The 9,911-nt window shown below is 33.0% G+C and overlaps 1 long non-coding RNA gene across 1 annotated transcript in view; it reads left to right on the forward strand.

Moving 5' to 3' along the window:
• Positions 1-9,074, forward strand: part of LOC143677243 (uncharacterized) — a 250,762-nt gene extending 241,688 nt beyond the window's left edge. Inside the window, exon 8 of the long non-coding RNA XR_013172470.1 lies at positions 8,881-9,074. This is a non-coding gene — a long non-coding RNA (uncharacterized LOC143677243). The remainder of the gene's footprint in view (positions 1-8,880) is intronic.
• Positions 9,075-9,911: the final 837 nt, after the last annotated feature.

Raw genomic sequence — 9,911 nt, forward strand, 5'->3', positions numbered from 1 at the left:
TAGGATTTTGATACATAGACTTTGTCAAGTAAGTTTTCTTCTATTCCTACATTTCTGTGTTTTAATAATAAAGTGTGTTAAAATACATCAGATGTTTTTCTGCATCTACTTTGATAATCATGTAATTTATTAATTTAATAATATTGGGAACTGAATTGAAATTTCCTAATATGAAACTACCCTTGCATTTCTCAAGTAGATCTAAACCATTTGCTTCAACATCTACTATCAAATGAAAATATTCCAAATAAAATATTAGTCAATTAAAATTCAAAAGTGAAGGGACCTATAATGTTTTATTTCTTCTTTTATAAATCAATATTTTACTATATAATGTATAAAGAAATAGGATGAACTGCACAACCAACTGTTCAATTGTTTATTACAAACCATATGTGATACGTTAATTTTTCTTTGTAAATTTGAAAACCATGGCCTTTTAGACACTGCATGTGTGTGTTTGTGTAAAATGAATGGGCTTGGGCATTACAATTGCTTTGAGTGTGTTTGATGATTAATATATTGTCAACTAATTTGCCAAAAATTTTATTACTTTAGGCATCTGTATTTTCTTTGTAGTTCTTAAACTTTTTAAGTGTTAATTTTTTTAATCCATATTCTTAGTTTTAGCTTGAATATTCTTGCCAAATGTTTGTCTCCTATTAATACACTTAAAAAATATTTTGGTTTTGTTAATCTTGTCTCTTGTGTTATTGCTTTTGAACATATTGATGTCCTCTATTTAATTGTTTTCTTCTCTCATTTTTATTATACCCTTCCTTCCTTTTTTGGGGGTATCTATAGAGTTCATGTTCTAGTTTTTGAGTTGAATGGTTTGCTGCTCATTTTCATTTATTACATTTTCTGACAAATACTTTTACAGTTATAAGTTTTGTTAAATGTTACTTTAGTACCACATTGTGTGCGTACTTTTTCTGAATTCCAGTTTTAGGGTTTTGTTATTTTTCTTCTGATATCTTCTCTAATCCAAGTGCTGTATAGTAGTATGCAATTTACTCTCCAGACGTAGGACTTTTTTTTGTTTGTTTGCTGTATGACGGGGTCACATTTCATTCTTTTTCCATGTGAGTGTCCCGTTATTGCAGCACCATTTGTTGAATTTTTGTTTTGTTTTGTTTGTTTTTTGTTGTTTTCTTTTGTTTGTTTGGGAACTGTGTGGGCCGGGAATCGAACCCGGTCTTCCACATGGCAGCGAGATTTCTACCACTGAACCACCCTCGCACCTTCCCAGACATACGATTTTTAAAAGATCTACTTTCTTAATGATTTCAACATTGGGAGGACATATTTTTTATTATTTGTTTATTAAGATTTGAGACCTTTTTTGCTATCTAGTACATAGTTATATTTTACTATGTTACATATGCAGTTGAAAAAATATCATTCTCAGTGAATTTAAAATTGATTCTATCTTCCTCCCTCCCTCCATCTCCTGTCCTCTCCTGTCCTCTCCTCTCTCTCTCTCCCCCCTTATATGCATACACATATGCACATATATACACTTGTTTAATTTTTATTTCCATGTTCTTGTTTATTTTTTATTTCCACATTGTTGATTTGTCAGTTTCCTAGAGAATATTTTAAAGATCTTTAACTATCATTGCCAATTAATCTATGATTTCATGCTCTCACATCTAAGGGTCTTTCTTGCTCAGAGCTTTTCCACATCTTCTGTGTCAGTCTGACAGAGCCATCATTCTCACAGGCATTTCTGTGACTGCTCAAAAATGGAGGCAGCGGTTGCCCATGTTTATTCATCACCTTATTGTGAAACAGAAGTCTCTTACACTAATTATTCTAACAGAGCTTTCAAAAAACTTTTAGGGTTCCTATGCTTTCTTATGGTCCTTTTTGCTTTGCTGATTTCATTGTTACTGTCAATCATTTTATAGTATAGCTTCAAGTTTTTTATCTTTTGGGTTTATTTTTGATGAACTGAAAGGCTTCTTAAAACATGTTTCTTATTTTATTTTATTTTTTTTTGCTATGGGCAGGCACCGGGAATCGAACCCAGGTCTCAAGCATGGCAGGCGAGAACTCTGCCACCATGGCCCCCCTTAAAGTATGTTTTTTTTCAAGAATAATAAGTGAATACATTTTCTGAGTGTTGGCCCATCCTACAATATCTAATTCTTACACACACACACACCCCTCACAGGATGTTTCTCTTATCTCCTTAAAACACTGCAGTACTGTAAGGTAAAACATTCCTAATTTGCGGCTTTGTTTGCTGTGAGAATTTCTGCTCTGACAATTCGTCCCTTTCCTCCATCATCAGCTCTTGTGTTTTGTGACTTTTAACATTACAATGCATTTACAAATATGGTAGCAACAGCCCTGAGGGTATTTATGCAATTTAAAAAACAGCAGACATGCAAAGAAGGGACTATTAATGAACTTTCTGTTGAGTAAAGAATCTGGGTCTTTAAGGTAAGGAGCAGTTATCTTAAGAGAGGGGTTGGAATGTTTTCAAATTTGAAAACATGACTTCTCTTTCAGGAGTTAAAGCCCTGGCACAGCTTAAACTTTCTGTGACTTTAACAGAAAACATTCCGTTGTTTTGCAATTGTTTTCATTGTCTATATTTGTGTTCAGCCAATATCCATCCTATTCTCTATCACATATGCCTTTAATGGTTAAAAAGGAAGCACTGGCATTTTCAACCATGAGATATAACATTTATTTAAACAATAAAATTTTATATTCCATTTGAGGGAACATATTCACAATTTCATATCTTTCTTTATAACTCATTTTTTGATAAATTCATGTAGATCAGTGTTTCCTAAATTCACTGAAGCCTTGAGGATTAGCCACAAGTATAAATCTTTATTTTAATGGCAAAGTATTTTCAGTGCCAAAGCAAAATAGAGAACAACCTAAGTGGTAGCATAGCTGGAGAGCCACAGGAAATAAAATATTATGCCTGTTCCAAATGAAGAATCAATAGATCTTGTGGAGGCAAGATATCTTGTTAATAATTAATGGCAAGGAACTAGTTTTCTTGGCCCTCTCTTTTTGAACTTTTTTGAACTTTTACCCCACCCCATCCATCCTTTGTGGATTTCCTCTCAGACCCTCAGTTTTCTGTCCTCAAAATGAAGCTGTATCAGGAATCCCCAGAGATGCCTTTTGTGACTGAATTTATGCTATTTTAGGAGTTGCTTCTTTAAAATATTTTGGGTAGCAATCAAACTGAGAAGATAGTGAGAAAGAATCTTGATGTTTAGCATTTTACCATCTGAAAAAGCACATGCTCATACCTTTATCAATCTTTAAATAAAAATAAATTTAGAATCTCCTTTTATTTATTTATTTATTTTGTCTTGAATAAGACTTCTCAGAATATTCTTTCTTAGTGGAAATCTTTGCTGAGGTTAAGAAAGTATTGGAGACATGATATTAGTATACTAAAGTTGGAACATAAGTAAATGCAAGAAATCTCAATGGAAGGAGTTATTTTTCTTTGTATTTTGTATGAAGGATGAGTTCTGACTTCATTGTTACATTCTATTACTGACTTTTTAAAATAGAAGAAAGAAATGGTACATTTCTACTGCATTGCCATCAGGTATTGTTTCTCAACATCTTTTAACTCCACAGAAATATCCAAGGTATACTTTAATGTTGTAATATCAAGAAGTTCTTAAGGGGAGGTAATGCTCTTCAGTTCAGTTTTCAAGACAGAGTTGGCAAAACTGTGGGAAGAGGAACTCATCTGATCCACAATTACTTTTAACAAATGATTTAAAAACCCAGGTTCAGAAAACAAGCAACAAATTAAAATACATCAGGAATCCCCAGAGATGCCTTTTGTGACTGAATTTATGCTATTTTAGGAGTTGCTTCTTTAAAATATTTTGGGTAGCAATCAAACTGAGAAGATAGTGAGAAAGAATCTTGATGTTTAGCATTTTACCATCTGAAAAAGCACATGCTCATACCTTTATCAATCCTTAAATAAAAATAAATTTAGAATCTCCTTTTATTTATTTATTTATTTTGTCTTGAATAAGACTTCTCAGAATATTCTTTCTTAGTGGAAATCTTTGCTGAGATTAATTTTTGACAGGTATATAACTTGAGATAAGAATGAACAATTTTTTATGGTGGGTGCAATATGCTCAGCATTGACTTCCAAATAAAAATGAACGAATATTAAATGAATGTATATTACTATAGTTTTTGTAGAAACCAAAGTGCATAGAAGGAAGATCAATTTTTAAATTGATTTTAAATAAATTAATTTATTTCATTTATTTTGATTTCAGATATTTCCAGAAAACATCTTAATATTATTTTATTATTTAGAATTCTCTCTCTACTTTTCTTATTTTTAATGACATGGGCAAGAATCTAAATAGATTGAAATAGTGAAATATATCTCATTCCTACCAGAAGGCATAAGAATTAAGATTGCTTTGTGTGTATATTCATTTGAAGAAGCTTTCTAATGGAATTCTGTCAGGTCATATAAAGCATCTTTCAGCCAATTGGTATGGCTGCTCTACTTTTCTGTTGGTTCTCTTCAATTTATTTAACTTCCTACCAATCTTTTTGGTTCTTATTCTAAGATCTGTTTTATATCGCTCTTATTTTACAAACATGGGCTATGGAGGAAAACGAAAAATTTTGTGCTGATGTCCATAATATCGTTTCTAAATTTAATATACTGTGTGTTTTAGCGCTTTATATTTCTCAGTTATAAAATTAAATAGCAATATCTGTATGTGCTTTTTAACTATAACTTTTCTTTATTTTAGCACATAACACAATCACATCCATAAAATACGCATACAATGATAAATGCATCAAAAAGAGTTCCTCATCTGTTTCTACAATGATAAATGTATCAAAAAGAGTTACTAATCTATTTTCACCAAAATCGCTTGTAGGATATTACATCCAGTAAGTATTTACAATCATTTCTGGATGAATAGGTGAGCCAAAAAATTTCTGAAGAATGTCTCCTATTGCTTGATATAGTAGAAATAATATCTATGAGTAATCAGGAGGCCTGTGTTTTTAAAACAGACATAACTCCAAGTAGTTTTGTGATCCTTTTTTCTGGGACTCAATTTCCTCTCCTATAAAATGAAAGAATTGAATTGCATGGTTTCTGAGGTCACTTCTCACTCTGTATTCCTGAGAGATTATTTAATATTCACTGTTTAAAAGTTATTCAACTCCATAAGGGGTGCATGGGTGCTTAGGTAAGGAGAGTGTGGGTGGATCAGTGGTAGAATGCTCACCTTCCATGCAACCAAAAACAAAACAACCAAAAAAAAAAAAAAGTGTTATTCAACCTCAAGGATGAGCAGCTATATCCCAGTGTCTTCAAACTTCTACTCACAGAACTAAATGTATCTTAACTTTGATATAAGTTGGAGAGGCCAAATGAAATAGAAAGTATTAGCCCAAGTGCCAAAGTGGGATAAAAGGAATCTTGAGACCTAGATTTTACTCTATTATTTGTATTAGGTTGATTTATTTTCTTCCTACATTTGTAGTCATGCTCTTTGACATTAGTAATAGAAAGTGGCTCACCTATTCATCCAGAAATGATTGTCAATAGTTACTGGATGTAATATCCTACAAGAGACTTTGGTGGAAATAGATTAGTAACTCTTTTTGATACATTTATCATTGTATGCATATTTTATGGACATGCTATCCATTAATACATACTGCAGTTTTGTGTTAAATTAAAGAAAAGTTATAATGTTAGTTAAGCTGAGGGTCAGATTTGTGTTGGGGTGGAGTCTAAAAAGCATAGGTGAAAAATGAATGAGGAAAGTAGTGGTTATTATTTCTAGAAAAAAGATCTATATTCTCAAAATATGCATTTGCATAAGTAGGGTGTAACTCTGAACAAGAGAATGAATCAGTATATGTGCCACCTAAATAGTTATTTTATTAGCAGTTGAAGAAACTAACCAAAGTCCCACATAACATATAATAAATGTCCACAAGTGGAAGCCTTTCATTCCAATAGTCCAAGTGAGACATTTTTTTTTTGTCTCCGAAGTAAAACTTTGACAATATTAACATTTATTGAGTGTTTATTATGTGCTAGGTATTTGCCTATGTGTGATACATTATTAATCAATATAACTCTTGGAAAATTCTATGGGATAGGCATTATTAACCTCTTTAAAGGCAGCTGTAAACTAAGGACACCATGTCTGATTCCAGAGGCCACACCCTTAATCACTATCTTATTCTGTCCCAAGTCAGTACATGAAGGGGCATCTCTGCTAAATGATCAGGAGTTAGGAACAGGAAGCTTTGGTGTCACGTTTTGTGTCATGGAAGCCACATTAAGTGAACTATGCAAAATATCTCAGAAATCTTCTCTTCGTATAGTATTGCTCTGTTTTTCAGGCGTAGACTTTGAGTGGCTAAAATATCAGGTTAATCATTTAAAGTATAAAAAGGCTGTTAAAGTTCGAATTCATGTTTTCCAGATACAAAGACACTTGCTTTCCATTTCCGTTACAGATTACAAGGGTTAAGGAAGAAGGGCAGTGAGGGAGCATCTACTCTGTTAACTTACTTCTTTGTAAATAACCGTGAATCAGAGATATTTTCCTGAAAACTATTTTTTGAGTAAATTAATAATTTCCAGCCATGTAAGCATTGGCCTGACTTAGGTTTGGTACTGATGTCTTGATCAGTATTTGTGAACCTTGAATTTTAGTAGCTAATCATATGTGTTCAAAGATGGACATTTTAAAATCAGCCTTGTAATATCTTGAAAATATGGACAGTACAACTTAATCATATGTTTATTGTGGAAATAGTTTATTTCTGCTGCCATTGAAAGTGAATTATAATACCCAGAGTATTTTATGCAAATATAGAATTGAGAATTAAAAGTTTGATTGTTCTTTGTTCGCTTCTAGAAAATGCAATGACAACAGTGGGAATTGATCCAGTAGATTTCAATAATTAGCTCAAGATGTCCTCTCAGTGAGGAAAAAATCTGAAAAAATAAAGAAATGGAGAAAGGCATTGAAATTGTTTTGTGTATGAGAAAGAACACTTTGAGTCAGTTATCATAGATAAATATGCTTTTAGCACTTAAAGCAAATTAAAAAAAACATGAACTTGCTAAGTAATTTAAGCAGACTTTATTTTTGATTCATGTATTTCCCTTCTAATGCAACAATGGGGCACCTCCATGGATTTATACTAATTAGTTAGAAATAAAAATCGAGGCCCAGTTCCTGTAAGTCTTCCTATTTCCTTTGTTGGATAGTGCAGTGGTGGCTCAGTGGCAGAATTCTTGCCTGCCATGCTGGATACCTGGATTCGATTCCTGGTGCCTGCCCATGCAAAAAAAAAAATTAGTACAAAATAGTGTCTCAGGTTTCCTGAGACCTCACCTGAGTCAACCTAAATCTGAAGAGGAAAGAGCTGATATTCGAATATGAAGTATGTGCAGTGGACAAATCAATGTTGGAGCAGTAATGATGTCTCTGCACAGGTTTTTTGTGCAAAACACACAAAAAAAGCAGTTAATCTTAGAACTTAAGGAAAGTCTTGGACAGCCTAGGGTGACAGAAATATTCAACAATTGTATGCAGTTTTCATTAGGCAATTGAAGGCAGTTTTGCAATGAAGCATCAGAGGATGGTTGAAATAAAATAGTAGTCAGGAGAAGAGATCAGGGTAACATTGGAAACTGCCATATGCGGTAGTTTGGTGATTTAGAACTTGGTGATTTAAAGTGGGGAAAACTAAACAGTTTTTTTCCACACTATTAACTTTTCACCAGCATTTAACCAACTTCATTAGTTGGCAGTTCCTACACGAGGTAGTAATGGTTGTGCATGTGAGGACGGATTTTGAGCTAGTCCCTTTTAGTCTGCTTAAAGCACATCATAATATTTGAATGGTTGGCTTTCGTATTCACATTTATATTTTGCCTGACTTGTTAATTTAGGAAATGTAAACTGTAATGGACTAGCTATGTTTCATGCCAATCATGTAACTGGGTTATTAGTAACACCTAATTCTTTTACTGTATGGTGATGTTTTCCAGATTAGGAATATAGAGGAACGTAGAGTCCACATTTTATCATCTATATGCAGGGCACCAATATGGCAGAGATAAATTCTGGTTTTCACATTTTCCATCAAGAAAACACTAGATACTTTAATTTTTACTCATAAATTTCCTTACATTTTATTTGGTAGATTGCCTATATTAGAAAAATGATAGCCAGAAATTATACAGCTATTAGTTTTTACCTTATAGCTTTACTTGTGAAATCACTTACAATTCTCAAGAAAGATTATATTGGTAGGAATCCGAATTTTACTATGTGTTTAAAAGATACACTTTAAATGTTTTTTTTAAAAAAAGGCTGTCCAAAACATAGATAGCTACAAGCATATTGTCTCCTATATAATAGCTGGTTAACAGATGTATGGTGAATGAATAAATTAATGGTTGAATCAATGAATCAATACAGAAATATTAGATAAAACATTAGTTTATTTGCAATACTTAATTGATATAACTGGGAATGAGATTGTTAAAGGGATTTTTATTTTCAAGGTTTTGTTTCTTTTGGTTGCTTAAATATTTTTTTTCCCAGCATAGATGTTGTCATCTTTTAAAGAAATGCTGCAATTAGATCTTCCAATGCTTATGACAGGACATTATTTCTTAATGTCTCACTATGCACTCATGTTGCTATCCCACTCTTGTATACTTGCATAACTCAATATAATGGGAATTGGGTGAAGATGACAAAAACAAATAGAAATAGGGCATTTTACAATAATGGAGTGAGTTTTAGATAATCTTTATTTCAAAACCTCTTTCTCTCTCTTTCTCCTGTCTTTCAGAAGTTTAGAGGTCCACAGGAAACCTTCTTTCACACGGCGGTGAGCAGAAGTTTTATTTTCTACTCTCACTGGGTTACCAAGAAGCAATACTCATCAATGCCACATATTCTTTCCTGGTATCTTAAGTTATTCCATGAATCATGGATCAATCAACATTTGAATTTAGGGAGACTGAGAATATTGCATCATCTAGAATAGGGTTTTATGGAATTCATAATTGTTCAAATAAATGATAACTGAATTCTCATATATTTCTTGAGGCTGGTTTTTCGTTTGTAGTTTTGGATGCTCTGTGTATGCATAGCAGCCTTAGAAAGGGGCTTTCTTATTATCAGAGAGCCGAAATCTAGGAGATTATAAATGCTTTGCATTTCAGTTTCTCATTAGTTTCTACCATATTGATGGAGGGATCTGATTCTTCCTGGTACATAAATGGATGCTTTAAAAATTCTTAGTGGACAGGTTTAGTAGAATAATAATAAAAGCCTGTAGTTCAGAGGGAAGATCAAAGCTAAAGGCATAATAGGGGTCATAGGACAAATTGTGTTCACCTTTGAGTAAAAGCACAAGAGAAAGGAAGTCCCAGGAATGACATCTGGACACTCCAACCTTTAAGGGTTTGTAAATAGTCTGAATAGTAGACTGAGAAAGTCTGACGATGGAGAAGGAGGAAGATTATATACTTTATGGAAGAGAGTACTGCATTCTGTAAGCCAGAGCCTTTCAAAAAGGAAAGCGTAACGAGCCATATGAAAGAATACTGAGACATGTACCAACAAAAAATGTGAAAATTACCATTAACCTTGGCAATGTGGAGATTGTCGATGACCTGGGTGAGAACAGTGTGAGAGATGAGAGCCTATTAAGAGTGAATTCGAGGAGGAGAAGCAGATGAGTGGAAGTTGAAACCATGACTGTGGACAACAGTCTTGCAGACAAATGGGTAGGAGCTGGAAGAAGATATGGGGCCAAAGAGTAGCTTTTGCAATTAAATTAAATATTTATTATTATGGGATATATTAAAGATTTTT

Source organism: Tamandua tetradactyla, chromosome 3, assembly GCF_023851605.1.
Source record: "Tamandua tetradactyla isolate mTamTet1 chromosome 3, mTamTet1.pri, whole genome shotgun sequence".
NCBI classification, from domain to species: Eukaryota; Metazoa; Chordata; class Mammalia; order Pilosa; family Myrmecophagidae; genus Tamandua; species Tamandua tetradactyla.